The sequence below is a fragment of the Kogia breviceps genome, chromosome 3, assembly GCF_026419965.1.
Source record: "Kogia breviceps isolate mKogBre1 chromosome 3, mKogBre1 haplotype 1, whole genome shotgun sequence".
Lineage (NCBI taxonomy): Eukaryota > Metazoa > Chordata > Mammalia > Artiodactyla > Physeteridae > Kogia > Kogia breviceps.
Genome location: NC_081312.1, coordinates 62,159,036 through 62,178,735, shown reverse-complemented (window position 1 = coordinate 62,178,735; position 19,700 = coordinate 62,159,036). Strand labels below are relative to the sequence as shown.

Below are 19,700 nucleotides of genomic sequence, written 5' to 3'. Positions count from 1 at the left end.
TCAGTAGTTGCAGCACACGGGCTCAGTAGTTGTGGTTCATGGGCTCTAGAGAGCAGGCTGCATAGTTGTGATGCATGGGCTTAGTTGCTCCACAGCATGGGGGATCTTCCTGAACCCATGTCCTCTGCATTGGCGGGTGGATTCTTATCCACTGTGCCACCAAGGAAGTCCCACCATTTTCTTAATTGCTTTCTGTATGTCTTGTAGGTTTTTTTTCCTATCCCTTCTTTTATTCTTGTCATTTTTAAATGTCTCATTGATTTTTTTTATAGTGACATGTTTTGATTTCCTTCTCCTTCCCCATTATGCATATTCTATGTATTTTCCTTGTGGTTACCATTGTGATTACCTATAACATCTTAAAGTTGTAACAATCTACTTTAACCTGATAAAAAATTAATTTCAGTTGCATATAAAAACTCTATTCCTTTACATCTCTGTCCCACCCTTTATGTTGAAACACAAAAAAAGATGACTTCTTTTTATGTTGCATATCCATTAACACAGATCTGTAATTACTTCTCATGCTTTCATGTTTTAAATTCTATACCACATTTAAAAGTGATTGATGCATCTACATTAAAATACTGTAGGATTCTATATTTGTCTATAAATTTACCTTTACCAGGGAATTTTATATTTTCATATCATTTTGTGTTGCTGTTTATCATTCTTTCACTTCAACTTGAATGGTTTCCTTCAGCATTTCTTGTAGGGCAGGACTAGTGGTGATGAACTCCTTCAGATTTTATTTATCTGGGAAAGTCTTTTTCTCCTGTTATTCAAAGACATTTTTGCAGAATATAGTATTCTTGATTGGCAGGTTTTTTTTTTCCTTCAGCACTTTGAACTCATCATTCCACTCCCTCTAGCCTGAAAAGTTTCACCTTAGAAATCTGCTTATAATCTAATAGAAGCTCATTTGTACAGGGCAAGTTGTTTTTCTCTTGCCATTTTCAAGATTCACTCTTTGTCTCTGATTTTTGATAGGCTGATTATAATGTATCTCAGTGCAGGTCTTTACACTTATCTAGTGGAGTTTTTGAGCCTCCTGAATTTGTATGTCCATTTCTCTCAGATTTGGTGAGTCTGCAGTCATTATTTCTTCAAATAGGCTCTCTGTCCTCTCTTTTTCTTTTCCTTCTGGGACTCTCATTATGCTTACGTTATTCTACATGATGGTGTCCCACAAGTCCCTTAGCCTCTCTTCATTTCTCTTCATTATTTTTTCTTCTTGTTCCTCTGCCTAAGTGATTTTGAAAGTCCTGTATTCGATTTCACTGATTCTTTCTGTGGTGAAGAATTCAGTTTCAGAATTTGTTTGTGTCTTCTCCATAGTTTCTACCTCTTTGTTAATGTTCTCATTTGTTAATGTATTGTTTTCCTGACTTCATCAATTATTGATCTGTGCTCTCTTTTAATTCACTGAACATCCATATAATGGTTATTTTGAATTCTCTGGTAACTCATATATCTCCATTTCTTTAGGGTAGGTATCAAATTTAATTTGTTTCTTTCAGTGGGTCATGTTTCCCTGTTTCTTTGTAAGGCTTGTCATCCTCTGTTGGGACTTTAGCATTTGAAAAATCAGCAACCTCTACCAGTTTTTGTGGTCTGGTTTCATACAGGGAGGACTTTCTACAATCAATCCATCTAGAGATCCTGGAGGCCTCTTAAAGCCTTATCTGGAGATGTGACCACTTTGGGCTTGTGTGTGTAATCTAATAATTGAAGAGGTTTGCCAGTTTCTACTCAGGATCTCCCTCTCGCATCTGTCTGCAATACTGTGGCCTCTGTGGTGCAGTAGTAAGCTGTAATAATGGACTTCCACCTAGCTTCTGTGTGTAGTATGGTGGACTCTGGGGCACATTGATTGCTTTTGTTCTCAGCAGCCCCAAACTTGCCACCCATTCCTGTCAATACTTAGATTCAGGCAAGATAGAAACCAGTCACTCAGGCACTTTCTAGAAAATTCAGATCACTGGACATGTGTTCTACTCCTTTCTCTCCTCAGTGAGAAGATGGGAGTTGAGGGTTTCCTCCCAATCATGTTATATTGGGGGTGGATCACTTGCAAGTGAATGCCACAAGATTTCCCACTAGGCACTGATGCAGTTGGTTTCACACTAACCTTGGGTGCAGGACCCACTTTACTGGTTTCTGGATTTCTCACAAAGACAATTGGCCCATGTATTATTGTTAAGTTTGTGTCTCCATGGGAGAAGGAGGGTATGGAGTTGCATATTCTGCCATCTTCTTACTGTCACTCCTGATTTGAATCCTTTTGAATGAATTTGTATTTATGATATAGATTATGGTCTGTCTTGGAATATTTTATGCAGACCTGAAAAGAATCCTGCTGTTAATAGGTGTTCTATAAACGTCAATTAGGTAAGTTGGTTAATAGAGTTGTGGTTGATAGTGTTGTTCAAGTCTTATATACACTTACTGATTTTCTGTCTGCTTGTTTTATCAATTTTTGAGAGATGAGTGTGAAATCTCTGACTATAATTTTATATTAATTGTGAATTTCTCTCTGCAGTGCTAACACATTTTGCTTTATGTATTTTGAAGTTCTGTTATTAGGTACATAGGAAAGGGAATGGTGGAAGATAAACAGATACTGAGATCAGGAGAGGATTAAGCTCAGAATTGCAAATTAAAACAAGATACCCTTTACAATAAAAATCTATCTATCTATCTATCTATCTATCTAACTAATCTTATAGTTTCTGTTTCTCTAGAGAACCCTGACTAATACACACGACATTCTCAGCTACTTGTGTGCATAGTTTTTATTCATTATTTCATTTCCACAACTGATTGGTATGGCTGGCACATTGTGGGAGGCTGATGATATTTGTGAACTTGACAGTATTCATGATCTGACATTCTTTTGCTCTCTGTAATGAAAAAGAGGTTCATTTTCTTTACCCTCTCATACTTATCCAACTTATAGGAGGGATAAGGACATAGACAACATTTTTTTTTTTTTTTTTTTTTTTTTTTTTTTTGTGGTATGCGGGCCTCTCACTGTCGTGGCCTCTCCCATTGCGGAGCATAGGCTCCGGACGCGCAGGCTCAGCGGCCATGGCTCATGGGCCCAGCCGCTCCGCGACATGTGGGATCTTCCCAGACCGGGGCACGAACCCGTGTCCCCTGCATCAGCAGGCAGACTCTCAACCACTGCGCCACCAGGGAAGCCCTAGACAACATCTTTGATAACTAGCTTGAAGAGAAGAAAAGCTCTAATTGGTGCCTTTCATTCCTTGTAGACTGGCAACTGTTAGCAGGATAGAGAATGAAAAATGTACATGTAAGTGATGGTGGTGGTGGAAGGCGGATGAGAAAAAATTAGCTCTTGTGGTATGAAAAGTTCAGGAAAAGAACATTAAGGAGTAACCTCAGGTAAGTTGGAGGAAGAACTAAGGAGAAAAGGCATAATGTTTGAACTCACTGAATAAAAACAACAGAAGAAAAAACATGTTACTAAAAGGAAAGAAAACATGGATTTTCTTCTTACCCTGGAGACTTCTGGCATCCAGATAATTAGTTTTTAAAAACTAGGTTTAATGTACCTTTACCCCCCCAAAAAATAGTGTATGCATGTTCTCTAAATTTAACCTATAAATTCATTATTTGACTTTTCTCAGTGTTGTGGTCACTATCCCCCCTTATTTCTTGTTATTCCTTAGCTAGAAAAAGCAACTTTCCCTCCTTCTTTTACATAAATTTGAGTTGGCCTTAAACCTTTTCACAAATCATTTTTCCTGATTAGGGTACCCTTGCCATCTACTCTGACAAACTATATCACTCCTCTTTTGCCTCATATATTTTTATGGTACTTTTTATCCATAAATATCTGATTCAGACCTTGACTGAAGTAAAGAAAAATGCATTTCAAAGCTGAATCTAAAACCAAAAAACCTCTTCAAGGCACTGTGCATTCATTACAATATAATAACCAAGAGTTTGTGAAAATTATAACCTATTTTCTTCCAACTAATTTACATCGTTTTCTCATGTTTTTTTTTTTTTTTTTCACTCCTCATTTTTACTAAAGTGTAAGTTCCTCTCATTAACTTTAACCACTAACTTGGGAAACTGTCAACACTTCATATTATGCCTATTCTTCGGGGATGTGTAAGAAATCATCATTATTGCTTATTATGCAACCCCTGAGAGTCCCTGACACACAGTATGTGCCCAATAACTATGTGGTATCTTAAGGAGTTAACGTAACATTCGTAAAAGAAATACTGATCTGTAGTGCAAGAAAACACATTTGAATTACTATCAGCTATAGTCCTTTCTTGTTTCAACAGGGAGGTACACGAATTGAGGACTTAATTTTTTAATTCCGGAAGGCTCAACATTTTGTCTTAAAGAATTCATATATTGAACATTAAGTATCCATATCTCTTTCTTAAGTACTTAAATCAAAAGTTAACCATCTCCAACTTTTAATCTGAAGCATTCTTTGTCTAGGAGCTAGGTACAGCTTTTTACTCATCCAACTGGAGTCCAACTGCGGCCTTTTTCATTCAACCATCCCTTCCCAGCACGGCCCTCTTCTCTCCCTGGGGTCCCATCCCCACTGTCCCTCTCACCCCAAAACACACACAAACAAAACCGGAAACCACAATTCCGCCTGCTCCTGTGGAGACTCGACAACGCTCAAGTTGAGGCCACAAGACACGTTTTTAAGCACGCCGTTTCCCTCCTCTAACCACAATTAGGTTTTGTCCAGAGAATATTTTACTTTCACAGAATGCGTCCGTCGTCTCAGACCTGACAACCGTAGCGCCCTGCGGAGAAGCTGAGGGGAGACTACTAACACCGCCTTCTTCCCGAACTCTAGCGAAGACTTTCCAAGCTCGCTCTGTTGCCCAGAGGCCCCGCCCCGCCCCACGTCCCTAGTGGTGCGGCACGCGCATGCCCGGTGCGCGCCGCTTGCCCCCGCCCGGCGCCCGTTCCATCCTCTGCTCCCCGTGGGCCCCCTCGCGCGGCTGGTGGCTGGCTCGCTCCCCGGTCGCTGCCTGTGGGGACGTTCGCAGGCGAGCGCACCTCCTTGCGCGGAAGAGCCCCGGGCTGGGAGGCTCCGAGTGAGCGTCGATTGGTTGACGTGGTGCCTGCGCGTCGGGCCTGAGAAAGTCTGGGCGAGCGCGCAGAGTCGGCTCCTGGGGCGGTGCGGGGCGCATCTCAGGTAAACGGGCAGGGTGGGAGGTTTGGGCGACCGGAGAAAAGGAGTGGGTTGAGGCCAGACCTGGAATTTCCGGCCGTTGCCTCTTTGGAGAAGGGGCCGCGCAGAAACTGTACCCGGTGAAGGTTGGCGCCGTGCGGCCGGGAGTGATGGGGCTCCCTCGAAGGTCAGCATTGTGGGGTCCTCCGGTCTTCCTTCTGGGCATGATTTCGGCATCTTCCACTATTTCCTATTACAAGAGTTCTGCCGCTGAGCATATATTCAAGGGTGTAGGTTTTTGTTTGTTTGCTTTTCCCTTAAGAGGCAGTGAATTGGAGGGTTCAGGTCCTGGCTCAACCTATGATTGACTCTGCCCTTGAGAGTCACTCATTCGCTTTGTATTTCAGGTCTCACACTTGTAAGTTTCGGCAAAGAATGTGTGCTTCTTTAGGCACGCTGAGCCATGCTGTACAAAGGTACTGTTAGAATTTTGGGGAGTTCACAATGTCTCTGGGCCCACATTTCGCTGACTGGAAGGTGACACCACCCGACAGTTATTTGTGAAGTACTTTAAGCTCCATGGATGAAAGGAACTGGATAAGCATAAGATAACAGCATTATTAGACAGGATGGCGTAGAAAGAAAAATGTTTCCACAAGAACAGGCTTTTTAAAAAGCTCCTTTGAACATTTTATGCAGATTAAATCACAGTGGTAGTAGACAAAGGTGAGCCAAAACAAAGGCCCAAACAAAACAACGTTTTAAGGAGGTTTTTTTTTTTTTCCTTCCCCAGATAACTTTCACGATAACAAGTTACTAACTTTTCAAAGTTTCTCCTTGGGATCTAGTGTGGAACTAACCTAAAATGACGGTTACATAAACGTGGGTATCCTGTGCAATAGTATACCAAGAGAATTAATTAAAACAAAGCTCCTTTCTATATAAGGTGACAGGAATTAAGATATCTCATTGGGGAGAGGTAATGTTGGCAAATCCGAAAAGTGAACGAGAGATGTACACAATTTTCCTTCAAAGGCATAGAGTTTGTAGATATATGTTTCTAGTGTGTTAATTATTAAAACGTAATAGACACAGAAAAGTGCATGAATCATAAGTGTACAGCTCCTTGAATTTTCACAAAGTGTGCATATCTAAGAAAAAACATTACTTGCATCCTAGAAGCCCCACTTTGTGTCCCCTTTCCAAAGGTAACCATTATCTCAATTTCTGACATCATTAATGAATTTACTTATTATTGACTTTATATAAATAGAATCATACAGTTTATAGTCCTTTGTGTCTTACTTTTGCTCAATATTATATTCATGAGATTTATACAAGTTATGTAGCAGTATTCCATCCATTTTTGGGGTATTACCAGTAGGGCTGCTATGAACATTTTTTGTAAGTACTTTGGTGAACATATGTATACATATCTGTTGGATGTATACCCACTGGTGAAATGGCTATATTATAGGATACACAAATATGTGTTTCTGGTATACACTACCAAAAAGTTGTTCAAATTAGTTGTCAGTTAACACTCCTGTTATCAGTGTTTGAGAATTTTGTCTCCTGCACATGTTTGCAACATTTAGCATTGTCCTTTTCATTTTACCCATCCTGGTGGGTAGTGATATCACATTGGGGTTTTTCCCTAATTCCCGTAGTGACTAATGATATTTAACACCTCTTCATATGTCTACGTATTGGCCATTTGGATATCTCCATTGGCAGGGGTTATCAAATTTTCTGTAAAGGGCTGGATAGTTAATATAGGCAGTCTTGCTTTGAAGAGTTTCAGTTAAAGCAGTCCTAGCTAGGACTGCCTGTATTTTAGGCTTTGCAGGCCATATACAGTCTCTGTTGTATTTTCTTTCTTCCTTCTTTCCTTTTTTTTTTTTTTTTTTTTGCCTGCCTGTTTGCTTGCTTCCCTGCCTACCTTCCCTCCTTTCCTCCCTCCCTCCCTTTCTGTTTTCTTTAACTTCCTTCCTTCCTTCCTTCATTTCATCCTTTGCTAACCACTACTATGTTGAAAAATGTTCATAAACGACCATTTGATCTGCTCATTGTTGGTGACATCATTAGATGGGGCTATATTGGAAAAGTATAAATACATAATAGTACTGTAGTGTTTTGGTGTTAAATTTTAAATCTCTAAACATACTTCCTTTGCTTTTTACCAGTTTTACCTTGAGACTAATTAGAGACCTTTTTGAGACTTCTCTAAACTGTTCTTATTGCTCCTACTATCTTCCATCCCTTTAAAGCTGACAAACAAAAAAAAGAGGTTAAGAAGCAAGGAAAGAAAGGAAATACAGCCCATGTTGGTTTGCATAAAAGGCTAAGAAAGAGATGAATATGCAGGCAGTTGTCGACACTGAGTAAAAGTATAAAAAAGCATACCTACTTTTTACAGTACTTTGAGATGGATATTGTCTTTTGAGTAGTTCCATCATGGGATGGCTTGGTTGAAATTTATATCTACCCAATTGAGTATGCTCGTAATATAGGAAGTAACAGTCAGTGGCTTGGGCCATGAAACTCAACTGTGGCATCCCTGCCCAAGTTGGAGGTACTCTCTTCCTTAAATGCCCCATTGGGCTGTCCAGTTCATCTTCTCTTACTTTTGGTCCCCTGCCTTTCACTCAGCACCAAAAGTTTCAAAAAAACTTTTGAAAATACGTTAACATTTTTAGCTAACACTTTCTTTTCTTTAGATGGCTTATAGAAGTGAATCTAGGTATATATTTACATATATGCTAATACTAATGAGAGGCTTGGGGCAGTCTCCATCAATATGATGTTTTCTTTGATATGGATGATCTTGCTTGATTGTTATGCAGACACAGATTTAAGATAACCACTGGGCCCCAGTTTCCACCACCAACCCACTAGGGTCCTTAAGCCTTTCTTATATAGAAATTTTGGATCCAGTTATGCATTGATTTATGTGTGTATATATACACACACATATTTTGACTAATTCAAATACCTTTCTGCTTTATAATTGCCACACACAACAGTGGTACTTATATGCAATGTTTTCACTGCACTTTTTGCACCAGAGTTTGAGTCATTACAAATTATTATGGCTGATAAAGGGTTTATACTGGTGGAGGGGATTCTCCGACAAGTGAAAACCGCCTCCCACCCCTACCTGATACAGGAGCAAATAGAGTATTTAAGTAGTAGAAATGTGTAATGATACTAGATCCTGATTGATGTTCATAAGGATATAGCTGTCAGTTCAGTTGTTGTCATTAGCTTCCTTGAGTACCTGCTCCCGTGGACTTTGCCTTCATTGCGTGCATTGCCACGCATTGTTGACCTCTGAGACTGTCCATTTTCTAGGATTCCAGTGGGGACAAACCTTGCCCTTTCTGGTTGCAGTTTCTATTTTTAGATACTTCATTTCAGTTATACTTAATCTTGTTTACTTTGTTTAAGGTGACTATATTTCTCTGCTGTGATCTATTAACTGTTGCTTTCATACTTTCCTTCCAGCAAATACCCTTATTACTAATATGTCCAGATACCTGGGACTGGGGATGGGCAGAGTATAATTCAGTTTCATCTCACATGCCACCTACAGAGATAGCTTTAGGGTTTGATGAGAGAAAAAGATATCTTGCACAACATTATCCAATTCTGGCTGGTCTTGTTAGTACTATTATTCTTTCTTCCTTTTGAATTTATTGGATTTTGAGACTGTTATAAAGAAAGGATAGTGATGTTTTAGGGCATTAATTGCGAAAGGAATACATTACAGTGCAAAGAGCAATGAGCATAAGAGCAGAATGAGTGTGGTTTACTACCTGTCTGTGTTAACCCTTCCTGCAACTCAGCTCTCTTTTGTAAAATGAGGCATTTTGACCAAGTATCTCTAATCCTTGGTAATCCTTTCCAAAAGACACAGTAGAGAAATACAGGATTTAGAATTTAAGTAACCCTTGAGGTCGTTTAGGTTTCCCTCTCAGTTTTTTTCAGTGAAAATACTAAGGCCTTGAGAGATTGTGTATAGTCCTATAGTTACTAGAATCCAGTTCTAACTTTTTATTCCAGTTGCTTTTTCTATTATGTTTATGATAGGCGGCCTTCTAAGATAACCCTGTATCTGTGTAGTCACAGTCTTCTGTAATACCTTTCCCTTGACTGTAGACTAGACCTTGTATTAGAATATGGTGAAAGTGGTGGGATGTCACTTATGGGATTAGATTATAAAAGACTGTAATTTCCTTTTTTCTGGTACACTCTTGCTTGCTCACTTTGATGAAGCCAGCTGCCATATCATGAGTTGACCTATAGATAGCCTCACCCATCAAGGAATTGAGGGGAGCCTTTGGCCAGTAGCCTGTGCAGACCAACAACCCCCTAGGAACTGAATCCTGCCAACAACCACTGATGGAAGTTGGGAGATAGTGTCCAAGTTAAGCTTTGAGATGACTGTCGCCCTGGCTGACACTGTGGCCGCAACCTTGTGAGAGACTCTGAACTGAGAACCTAACTGAGCAAAACCCAATTCCTCAGAAACTGTGAGGTAACAAATGTGCATTGTTTTAAGCTGCTAAGTTTTGGGGTGGTTTATTAGGTAGCAATAGCTAACCAATAAAGTGCTCTTACTAATTTCAGAAAATTTTTAGTAAAAGGAATAATTCTCCTTGAAGTTTTTTATAAACATAACTTCAATATGTTTTTAACATCTTAAACATGTTTGAGGATATTTTTATTATTATTTATTTTTTTTGCGGTACGCGGGCCTCTCACTGTTGTGGCCTCTCCCGTTGCGGAGCATAGGCTCCGGACGCGCAGGCTCAGCGGCCATGGCTCACGGGCCAAGCCGCTCTGTAGCATGTGGGATCTTCCCGGACCGGGCCACGAACCCACGTGCCCTGCATCGGCAGGCGGACTCTCAACAGCTGCGCCACCAGGGAAGCCTCATCTTCATAGTTTTATCTTGAGGTTTCTGCTACTGTGGAACAAGTTTTGAAAAACTGAAAAAATAAATAAATGAGTATATAAATAAATAATATAGATCAGTTAACTTTTAAATATCTTTATTGTGAAATTCAGTACTTGTAAAAAAGAAGTATATAAATATATGTGGACAGTTCAATGAATAAATAAAAAGTTAATATCCATGTAACTACCATCAGATAGTTTCAATTGCATAATCATTGAAATGAGCTTTGTATCTGGCTTTTTAAAAAATGTTGTATGAGTATGACTCTGTGTGTGTGTGTATGTGTGATATAACTTTTGCAGTTGATGGGTACAGTGCTTTATATGTGACTAGTAGGTAAAGTTTGTTAATGCTGTTGTTAAAATCTTCTCTTTCTTTACTAATTTGTGTGTGTGTGTGCGCATGTGTGTGTGTGTGTGTGTGTGTGTGTGTGTATACGTCCACACACCTGTGCTTGATTGTCAGTTACTGACAGTTTACTATGTGTTAAATCTCGCTGCGTAATTTTGGATTCTATTTCTCCCTAGGAGTTTTCTGTCAATTTTTGACTTATTTATTTTGAAATCATGTTATTAGAAGCATAGTCAACTTTCTAATTAGTCTATCTTCCTATGAATTGAACCTTTGTTCCATGAAGAAGTGTTCCTTTTTATCTCTAGTAATGCTATTTGTTTTAATGTCTAATCTGATTTTTTAAAAACTATTTTGAAATAATTTTAGACTTCCTGAAAAGTTGCAAAAATAGTACAGATAGTTCCTGTGAACCTTTCACCCTGCTTCTAATGTTAACACAATGTATAATCATAGTACAATACAATACTAGTACATAGTACAATCAAAACCACGAAATTAATATTTTTACAATACTAGTCACTATACATTTTATCACTAGTTTTCCCGTTACAGTAGTGTTCTTTTTCTGTTCTAGGACTCAATCCAGATCCCACATTGTATTTAGTTGTCCTGTTTCCTGAGTCTTCTCCAATCTGTGACCTCTTTCTGATTTTGGTATAGCTGTATCAGCCTTCTTTTGATTAATGTGGACATAGAATTCGATTTTTAAAAATCCAGTGGGACATCTTTATCTTAAAATTGGAGCATTTGGTAGTTGGATCATTTCATCCATTCATATTTTGTATTATTCCATTTTTTACCCTCTTTTATTTCAGAAGTTATACATGCTTTGTAATTCTTTTAGTGGCTATTGTAGAAACTGTAGAATCCTGGAATGAATGCTTTCAGACCTTTCTTTATGCATTTCCTTATGTGTATATATGTATCGAAACACACAGTTTTGGTTTGCTTGCTTTTTTATTTTCTTAATATAACAGTGGTCATACTGTATTATTTTACAACTACCTCTTTTCATTTATTAAGAAAATAATAAATGCATAACCATTATACACTCTTTCAAGCAACATAAATAAATAAAAAGTTGACAGCAAAACATTGCCCCAAATTCTATCACCCCAACAAAAATAACCTTCATTAAAAACCAGGTGTATAGCATTCTATGTTTCTTTTCCTAAGAGTACTCAATTAAAAAAAATAAAAAAGCCTAGCCATAGGCACATGTTTGTGAAATTTCACAGCACCAAGAATAAAAAAGAAAGAAATAGTAAGGTTTCCAGAGAGAAAACCTAAAAAGAAAAAAGAATTGAATATATCAGCGTCGGTGTTCTTGACCAGCAGTATGGCTAGTTAACAATCAGTGAAGTATGGGAGTTAGAACCAAGATGTTTTCACACCGGAAAAGCCTCAGAAGTTGTGCTCTAACAAAGTAAAGAAGTGAAAGAACGATCTGGAGTGTAGGAAATAGTAAATTCAATCCAGGAAAACAGTGAAACGATGTCCCAGGAAGGACAGCTATATAACAGGCCTAGAAAGCAGATGGTCCAGGTTTGAGAGAAGCCTCCTCAGGAAGGAGGTTTTCAGGAAAGAAAGAGGATTAAGAGATCTTATATCCTCTGGGGCTGGAGTTTTCTCTGTGGAAAGTTTTTAAATCTATGAATTCAATTTCTTTAATAGATGTAGGGCCATTCTGGTTATCTATTCTTACTGAGTTAGCTTTGGTAGATTGTATCTTTCAAGGAGTTTGTCAGATTTATAGGTGTGAAGTTATTTGTAATATTCCCTTTTTATCTTTTTAATGTCTATGGGATTGTTTTAATATCCTCCTCTTCTTCCTGATATTGGCAATATATGTCCTTTATTTTTATCTTGATCAGTCTGGCCAAAAGGGTATCAATTTCATTGCTCTTTTCAAAGAACCAGCTTTTGGTTTCATTGATTTTTCTATGTTGATTTCACATTTTCAGTTTCATTGATTTTTGCTCTTTACCATTTCCATCCTTCTGTTTACTATGAGTTTAATTTTCTCTTAATTTTGCATTTTTTTAAAGGCAGAAGCTTAAGTACTAATGAGAGGCTGTCCCCCCCCCTTTTCTAAAAATTTTTATGGGAGTACAGTTGATTTACAAAGTTGTATTAGTTTTAGGCGTACAGCAAAGTAAATCAGTTATACATATACATATATCCACTCTTTTTTTTTTTAGATTCTTTTCCCATATAGGCCATTACAGAGTATTGAATAGAGTTTCCTGTGCTATATACAGCAGGTTCTTATTAGTTATCTATTTTATATATAGTACTGTGTATATGTCAGTTCCAGTCTCCCAGTTTATCCCTACCACCACTTATCCCCCTGTAACCATAAGTTTGTTTTCTACATCCATGACTCTGCTTCTGTTTTGTAAATAAGTTCATTTGTACTTTTTTTTTTAAAAAGTATTTATTTATTTATTTATTTGGCTGCACTGGGTCTTAGTTGCAGCATATGGGGTCTTCATCGCTGCATGCAGGTTCTTCAGTTGCGGCATGTGGCATCTTTAGTTTCATGGAATACGGGATCTTTTTAGTTGTGGCATGGGAACTCTTAGTTGTGGCACGTGGGATCTAGTTCCCTGCCCAGGGATCGAACCTGGGCCCCCTGCATTGGAAGTGTGGAGTCTTAGCCACTGGACCACCAGTGAAGTCCCTGTACCCTTTTTTTTAGATTCCACATGTAAGCGATATCATATGATACTTGTCTTTCTGTGTCTGACTTACTTCACTCAGTATGATAATCTCTAGGTCCATCCATATTGCTGCAAATGGCATTATTTTGTTCTTTTTTTATGGCTGAGTAATATTCCATTGTTTATACATACCACATCTTCTTTATCCATTCCTCTGTTAATGGACATTTAGGTTGCTTCCATGTCCTGGCTGTTGTAAATAGTGCTGCAGTGAACAGTGGGGTACATGCATCTTTTCAAATTATGGTTTTCTCCGTGTATACGCCGAGGAGTGGGATTGCTGGGTCATATGATACTTCTATTTTTAGTTTTTTAAGGAACCTACATACTGTTCTCCATAGTGGCTGCACCAATTTACATTCCCACCAACATTTGCAAATGAAGCAACTGACAAGGGATTAATCTCCAAAATATACAAACAACTCATTCAGCTCAATATCAAAAAAACAAATAACCCAATCAGAAAATGAGCAGAAGATCTAAATAGACATTTCTCCACAGAAGACATATATATGGCCAAAAAGCACATGAAATAATGCTCAACATCACTAAGTATTAGAGAAATGCAAGTGAAAACTACAGTGAGGTATCACATCACACTGGTCAGAATGGCCATCATCAAAAAATCTATAAACAATAAATGCTGGAGAGGATGTGGAGAGAAGGGAACCCTCCTCTCCTTTTTAATACATGTGTTTAATACTATAAATTCTTTCTAAGCACTGATCTAGCCTCTAGCCATATCCCACAAATTTTCGTTGTTGTGTTTGCATTTTTATACAGTTTGAAATATTTCAAAATTTCCCTTTACTCTTCCTTTTTTTTTTTTTTTTCCAGCGGTACACAGGCCTGTCACTGTTGTGGAGCACAGGCTCTGGACACACAGGCTCAGCGGCCATGGCTCACGGGCCCAGCCGCTCCACGGCATGTGGGATCTTCCCAGACTAGGGTATGAACCCTTGTCCTCTACATCAGCAGGTGGACTCTCAACCACTGCGCCACCAGGGAAGCCCTACTCTTCCTATTGAACCATGTGTTATTTAGAAGGGTTTGGGGATTCTTGAGATACCTTTTTGTTAATGATTTCTAGTTTATTTTGTGGTAAGGTAACATCATTTGTATGATTTCAGTTCTTATCCATGTGTTGAGGTCTTTTTTTATGGACCAGAATAGGGTCCTTTTTGGTAAATGTGCCATGTGTACTTGAAAATATTGTGTATTTTCCTATGCTGGGTAAAGCTGTCTATAAATATCAAATAGGTCAAGTTGGTTGATAACGCTGAGTCCTCTCTCTTTGCTGATTTTCTGAGTACTTATTAATTACTAAGAGAGGTATGGTGAAGTTTCTAGCTGTAATCACAGATTTGTCTGTTGTTCCTTTCATCAATTTTCGCCTCTTGTATTTTGACATTTTGTTTTGAAGTGCTTATATATTTAGGATTATTTATGTCTTGTAAGTGATTTAAACCCTTGAATGTCCTTAGTCTTGGTAATGTTTCTAGTTTCACTTTGTCTAATATTAATATAGCCACTTCGCTTTCTTTTGATTAGTATTTGCTTGTTTTGTTCACTGTGCTCTATGATCCTAAATAATATATAGTTAGGAAAGGGTAATTTGTAGGATATTTTCATTTTGTGTTGACAGGGTTCAGAACACGCTACCCCAAAATATGATACCTTGGCATATTGAATATTTTAAAGCTGAAGGATTTTGAGAAACGGCAGGTGCAGGAAGGACTCTCAGACCTCCCCTTTCCTCACTGAAACAGGTCATAAGACTCTGATGTGAGAGGTGCCCTTCCTCTATCTGAAGGAAAAGAACATCCTTATCTTCAAAGATAGAGGATACCAAAAGGAATCTAAACAAACAGGCCTTGCTAAGTTTTCCCCAGTTTACTACACTTGGCTCATACCCTTTTCTCCTATAACGTTTTTCCATGATTTTCCACTCTTCATCATAAACCTAGTGTAAAAATGCTCGGGCCTGTTTTCTTCACATCTTCATTTACTTTTGAAGGCTCCCATGTCATGTAAAACTTATATTAAATAAACTTGTCTGCTTTTCTCTTGTGAATCTGTCTTTGTCAGTTTACTATTCAGGACCAGCCAGGGATCCCAAGAGGATCAAGGAAAAGTTTTCACCCTTACAGTGTGCATTTTGTTATTTATGTATTTAATTTAAATAATGTTTTGATTTTAGGAAGTAACGTCTTACCAAGTATGATCTAAGAGCATGTTAAGGTACAAGGATATAAGTGTACCTTATGTTGTACCTTGTACCTTATGTTAAGGTACAAGGATGTAAGTGTTCATAACATAATTAGAAAAAAAAATTGCATTATTGCTCTACTTCTTGGATGGAATTTGAATGGTAGTTTCTTACAGATACTATTTGTATTGGGGTGTTGAAAGGCTGTTTTGCATTGTCTCAATCATATACATAAAACCTAAAGTTTTTAAAAATATTTAAATTCGTTTTTTTAATGACATTTTCTGAAGTATGGCAGACCTCTTCTTTAAGCAGCATGTCTTGAAGCTAATTAGTAGTTTAATACTCTTATTATCATTTAAATTTAATGTAAATTGAAGCTATTTCCTTAATTTATGTCAAACAGCTTGTTACCAGCACGGAAGCTGCAGATACTGTGTGATATAGCTTAAGATCTCCCAAAGTAGAACATTTTATTCAGTGGCATGAGCTGGCACAGTGGGCAAGATTATTCTAATTCATTTGGGTAGGTGAACTGTAACTTAGGAAGTTCATATACAAAAACTCATTGTCTGAGTTTCCTTGTGATTCTTTACTGGTTAAGAAACTCAGCTTAGGATTTCAGTGGCTTAGTTTCTATTTCCTTTCTTTCTTGCAGGTGATTAATTTTCATTTTAGTTTAAATTAAAAACTTCATACCCATCTTTAAAATGCCTATATTTTTGTTTGTTAGCCATTTTAGAAGTAAAATCTCATTTAAAATATTTTGTCACATGATTAATAGCTGGTTCTGGAAGCTTTTGGTTACATGTAAATATACCTTAAAAATTAGAGAAATTAATTATTTTCTTCACTGAAGTTTTTGGAATCATTTTTCTTCTAAAACATGCTCTTAATTTTAGGAATTACTTTATGAAAAACAAAAGACTGTATTATTTGCCTGTCAGTGGATAAAAATTTAGACTACTCTTTAACATTGCCACATTTAATATTAATGAGATTTTTAAGAGCTGCCAAAATGATGTTCCTTCTAGTGATATTCATAACAGGAAACAATGATATTGCCATCCAATGGAATATTAAACAACCATTGAAGTGGTCTGAAGAAAAATGCTTCTGATATAATATTGTGAAAAAAGTCAAGTATGTTTAGACATTGGTTGCACATATATAAATATGTAAAACAAAAGTGGCAAAGAAAACACACTAAGATTTTAAGAGTATTTCATATTTTGTTGGTGAATGTAAGCGATGATCTTTTTTTCTTTCTTCCTACTTTTGTTTTAGTGTATTCTGGATTATTTTCTATGGGATATGGTCATTTGGGCACTGCCTAGAATTTCTATCTCTAATTTTTTTTTTTCTATCAGTGATTTCTACCAAATCAAGAATCCAGCATCATTTGACATTACTATTGGATTTGCTCTGAGTTGTAATGATTATAGTTGATTGTAACGAGTGTATTTGTTTTAAGAATATAATGATTTTTAAGCCCTTTGAAATTTTCTAAATGAGTTGTGAAAATTTTTAAAAGTAATTATTTTAGAAAAGTAAGTAATTATTTAATTATTTTTAAAAGTAAGTAATTATTTAGTAATTATTTAGAAGTAATTATTCCCTTCTCTAGCTTTTGTCTGGACTTTTTTTTTTTAGCTGATTTTTGTGTGTTGTCCATATTCTCTTTATTTTTTTAATTAAAAAAATTTTTTTTGGCCATGCGGCATGTCTTGTGGGCTTTTAGTTCCCTGACGGGGATGGAACCTGGGCCCTCGGAAGTGAGAGTGCAGAGTCCTAACCACTGGACCGCCAGGGAATTTCCTGGACTTTGTTTTTATTTTGTCCATATTGTGTCTTCCCTACTGAATTTCGACTGTTTTCAGTTTCTCCTCAATGTACAAGAAACTTTGTCCAAATGTTTTGAGAGTTCATAAGGGTTTGACTGCTCCAGCCCCTTCACTTCAGGCCTTGTTGAGGACCTTTGCTTGCTGTGAACATACCTGCTGCTTATAGAGATTCTTGTGGCTCTCAGATACCTCTTTGCTCCCTGTTGTTCCCCTCTCCTCTTTCCTGCACAGATGTTGGATATCATGCAGGTCTTATAGTTGTTGGTGTATTTTTGTGTTTACCTAGTTTTGTGGTTAATATTTTGTTTATGGGTTTGTTTTTGCTATCCTGGTCTGTCTGTTTTTGTGGAGCTATTTGGGGAGATTCAAAAATTATGCAGCTTCTACCGTAGTCTTCCCAGAATGTTCTTGGCTTTTGCACAAAGTTAAATTTATTCAATTTAAACGGTTGTCTTTTTTGAAGATATATTCTGCTAAAATGTTCTTTATTTTATAAAATAATAGCCTAGCAACAATTTTTGTTTTGGAAATTTTACTAGTTTGTGAAATGGAAAATTTTTACTGGCCACTTATTTCCTCAGTTCCCTAGAACAGAAAAAATAAGTGACTTGCCAAAGGTTACAGCATTAATAAGTGACAACATCAGTGTCTAAATATTCATTTTATGACTCCGCAATAATCAGCCCTAAACTAGTTACATGAAGTGACTGCGTGAAAGTGAACTCTGTTTAGAAAGTGTTTTATCCTTCAGCTAATATGTGGCTATGCTGAGTTAGGATTCTCTTCTGAATAGTATGAGAAATAACTCTTCTAGGGAGAGTGGAGATATGCCTTTTGGCAGGCTCCTGATCATCAAGAACACAATATCCAGTTGATTCATGACTGTGATCCCTCTTTTATTTTAAATTTGTTCTGTAAGAGAGGCTAAAAATGTCTCTGAACATAGGTGGTATGAGAGCTGGAAAACTCAAAAGACATATGTATTAGTTTCCTGTTGCTCCTGCAACAGCTGTAACAAATCACCACAAATCTAGTGGCTTAAAACAGCACAAATTTATTATCTTACAGTTCTGGAGGTTAGAAATCTGAAATGATTCCCACTGTGCTAAAGTGATGTTAGTAGGCCTGTGTTCCTTTGTAGACTCTCTAAGGGAGGTTATCTTTTCTTGTCTTTTCCTGCTTTAGAGGCAGTCTGCTTTTCAACCTTATGGTACATTTCCCCAAGGAGGTGATCAGTTAACATTTTATAGTCTGTTCATGTGTTTGGTTCTTTGAACTTATTTAGTACAGTTTATTTCATTTAACCAGCACACAGCCATTGTCTACTATGTCTCCCCATATCTGGGGTTTGGAAATGGAGCTGAACAGGTATATCCAAGGTCTAAAAAAATGAAATGTGTGTGAGAAGGAGAGTGAGTGTATTTTCAGAAGAGGGGATGGGGTGAGCTTGCAGTTCAAGAGTATCAGGTACCATAGAATCACTGTTGACATTTGTTGGTACCTAATACAACACGTTTATTTCTCACCCATACAGAGTTTGGCTTAGAAATCGAGGTTCCTTCTGTATTGTGAGGCCACCGTCTCAAATGTGGTTTTCAAGATTGTTGCAGGAGGGGAAGAGAAGGCTAGAGGATCTCATAGAATATCTTTAAGGATGAATTCTGAAATTGGCTTATATCTCTTCTGCCTACACTGCTTTGGCTACAACTCAGTTACATGACCCAAATGTAAAGAAGGCTAGGAAGGGACTTTTCTGGTGGCACAATGGTTAAGAATCCACCTGCTATTGCAGGGGACATGGGTTCAATCCCTGGTCCAGGAACATCCCACATACTGTGAAGGAACTAAGTCCATGCGCCGCAATTACTGAGCCCGTGCGCCACATTTACTGAGCCTGTGCATCCTAGAGCCTGTGCTCCACCACAGCTCCACCACAAGAGAAGCCACCGCAATGAGAAGCCCGTGCACCGCAATGAAGAGTAGCCCCCACTTGCTGCGATTAGAGAAAGCCCACACGCGGCAATGAGGACCCAACGGAGTGAAGAATAAATAAATATTTTTTTAAAAAGATGGCTAAGAAATGCAGTTTTCCTGTACATTCAGGAACAGGAATTGCTATGGTTTATAATCCAACCAGTCTGGAGTTTGCAAGGGGAGAAGATAAAAAATTGAATGATGGTTAGATTTTGTTATGAATTGAATGTTTATGTCTCTTCCAAATTCATATGTTGAAACCTTTGGTGTGCCAGGTGGGGACTTATGAGGTAATTAGGATTCAATAGGTCATGAGGACAGAACCCTCATGAATGGGATTAGTTCCCTTACAAGAGTCACTAGAGAGACTTCCCTGGTGGTCCAGTAGTTAGGAATTTGTCTTCCAGCACAGGTGGCACGGGTTCAATCCCTGGTCGGGTGACTAAGATCC

The 19,700-nt window shown here is 37.8% G+C and overlaps 1 protein-coding gene across 11 annotated transcripts in view; it reads left to right on the top strand.

The window, feature by feature from the left end:
- Nucleotides 1-4,922: 4,922 nt before the first annotated feature.
- Nucleotides 4,923-19,700, top strand: part of MIPOL1 (mirror-image polydactyly 1) — a 326,266-nt gene continuing 311,488 nt past the window's right edge. For 3 of the 11 annotated variants that reach the window (XM_067028562.1, XM_059055643.2, XM_067028570.1), the window contains exon 1: nt 4,936-5,206. The gene's annotated coding sequence lies outside the window, so the exon portion shown is untranslated. Of the gene's footprint in view, nt 5,207-19,700 lie in introns of all 11 variants that reach the window. The other 8 variants (XM_067028564.1, XM_067028567.1, XM_067028563.1 and 5 more) reach the window with 6 other exon arrangements.